This window comes from Arachis ipaensis, chromosome B01, assembly GCF_000816755.2.
Source record: "Arachis ipaensis cultivar K30076 chromosome B01, Araip1.1, whole genome shotgun sequence".
In the NCBI taxonomy this organism is placed as follows: Eukaryota; Viridiplantae; Streptophyta; class Magnoliopsida; order Fabales; family Fabaceae; genus Arachis; species Arachis ipaensis.
In genome coordinates this window covers 28757038-28759976 of record NC_029785.2, presented here as the reverse complement: position 1 = coordinate 28759976, position 2939 = coordinate 28757038, and positions in this window count along the sequence as shown.

Genomic DNA, 2939 nt, shown 5'->3' with positions numbered 1-2939 from the left:
TAATTTTTTGATATCAATATATATTATTTTAACATTAAATAAAAAAATCTTACCACTGTTAATATGTATAACAATTAATATTGATAAATAATTTGTTTCATAAATCTATTGAAAATTATTAACAACTTTAGCAAAATTTAAAAACAAGTCAAGATGGATAAATTCCAAATTTAAAAAATCAACATCTCATTCATTCACATCCCTACAAAGTAAGTTCCTTAATCTAAATAAAGAGGATTGTGCATAATAGAATATGTTTTCATGTTGGTGTGTTGTCCCTTGTGCAAGCTGCAATCTCCAATACTCAACTCTTGAAATTTTTAAATACGTCATTGAGTTATCGAATTTGAAGAATGATTTTTAGAAAGTTTTTCTTTCCTAATAATATCCTGCAACATCAAATAAATAGTGCATTTTGATTTTTTGCTTTTACAAAAGCTATTAATAAGCATATATTTGTTGTAAAGTTAGATAATTTATTTGTTTGGCTTGTAGTTGTGACTTTGCTTTGGCCTGTGCTAAAGCATGTTGTTGAGTTTGTTTTATCACTGATGTTTGTGATGAACTTACTGAAACTTCCTGTAATTTGAAAAGGTAAAAAAATACATATTTGTATATATATAGTGTGTGTCAAATTTTATTTATTCAATAGTAGAATAGTAGAATACCCGTCTTGCTTTCTTGGCTCTTATTCGAACCCTTTGACAATCCTTTCTATTGTGTCCTAAATCTTTACAATTAGAACATTTAACTGTTGAAATTTTTCTTGCATTCGATGGTGCATCTTCATCTTTTTCACTTATTCTACTTTTTTTGGCCTCCTTGGAAGTCTACGCAATGGTGGTGAAAGCACATTTGTATCATTCAAAGTATCCAGATTCGGTACGGGGCTGTATCAAATCTTTTCATTATCTCACTTTCATCCATGTTAACTTCTACTTCAGTTTCTTCCTTTGAAGTGTAGTTATCCTCATTCCACTCCTCATCATACAAATAACCCTATACACATTTATCCTTATTGACATTATATTCTTTATCACTATCGGTAAATAATTGTTCAATAGGGGGTTCACTTCCATCGTACTCATTGACACTAGATATAGCTTTAATATTGGTAGATATTTTGCTAAAATGAAAACAAAATTGACATATCTAATAATGAATAACTATAACAGAAGCAAAGAAATGGTGAAAAAAAGAAACTATGCAAAAACAATAAATTCAAAATGAAGGGTTTAAGGATATATTCAGGATTGCCAATGATATGAATCTTTTTGTAAATTAATTGAGTTTGAGAAAAGGATGTCAAATCTTATTACTTGAATCGATAGTAACGGCGATGATTACATAGAGCTATGCAGCAATGACAACACCTAGGTAGCAATGACAGAGACAAACAAAGGAAATTGGAGAGATTGAAAGATAAATAGCACAGGAACGATAATGTAGATGAACAGATAGTAGAGCGATTGCGAGGGAATTGGAATCCTAATTCAAAAATTGAGTTTAGTTAGTAAATAAATATGAAGGGATTGTATGGTAAATTAGAATATTCATTTTATTGAAAAAATATTTAATTTTTTTAAATGGAAGATTCTGTTAACATTTTTAACCAAATGGATTAAATTGTACATTTTACAAATAGAGGAGAGGGAGTGTCATTTTAGCATCTCTTAGGAGAGGGGAGTGATATTTTTTCAAACATAAATAGTTCTCCTAAGTCCTAACCCTTTGACAGAGGAGTTAGTGACTCATGAAGAAAGAAAAAGAAAAAACAAAACAAAAGAGAAGAGGAAGAGAGATGCGTGAGGGATCTGAAGATCCTCCCCCGAATGCCCTTTTATTGTGAACAATGTTCACTTATTTATATCCTATGTTTACCTAAAATTCAAATTCAAACATTAAATCTTTATCTTATATTTTAGGAAGAATAAGATAACCAATAATAATAATTCAAATCCTAAAATTAAAACTGAATCAATTCAAATTCAAATAAAATCCTAACAGAATCTTCATTAATTATAAACTGGAATTGCATCTCTGGGAGAGTGGGCTTTCCATTTGGTGTTACACTTGGGCTTAGTGGCATGTAACTTGGGCTTGGGATTGTTCATGGGTGTTTAACACCAAGTGATGGCGTTAAACACCACTTTGTTGTAGTTCTAGGGAGTTAAACGCCACTTCCATTTGTTCTCAGGGCCTGTAACACCCTATATGATGTTAAACAGGGATAGGGGTGGCAATATATACCTCACCCGCGGGTACCCAACACGCTCGGGTAGGGTTGCCAACCCGATCCACAGCGGGTAGGGTAGGATGCGGGTGGAGTTCTCGTACAGGTCGGGTAGGGTGCGGGTTGAGCCTCAACCCTACCCAACTAACTCGCACCCTATATATGTATACACTATATACTTATATAAAAATATGTTTTAAGTAGATGTTGAACCAAAGACCTCTCACTAAATGCAAAAAAGCCTTAACCACCAAGAAAAGATCAATAATTAATAATTTAATGTTTTTTCCATAAAAGTCAATTCTATTTTAAATTATCATCAAGTTATATAATAATGTTGCATCTTTTTGGTAACCCGCGGTAGGGTCGGGTACCTGCGAGTTAAAAATGGGTAAGGTTAGGGTTGGAATATTTTCAACCTGCGGGTAGAGTAGGGTTGAGTTTATATAAAAATCTCAACCCGCAGTAGGGTTAGGGTTAGATCCAAACCCTACCCTACCCATTGTCACCCCTAAACAGGGCATTACATGCCAGTTCCAATTGCTCCCAGGACGTGTAAACACCAGCCCTTGGTATTAAATGCCACTTTTGGACGTTTGACTTGGATGTTGGCCGTTAAACACCAAGTTTCTTCTTCCTTTAGGTGCTGATTTTACGAGCTAAAAGGTGCTGGTTGTGTGATGCTCAAACTAAATCTCAACTATAT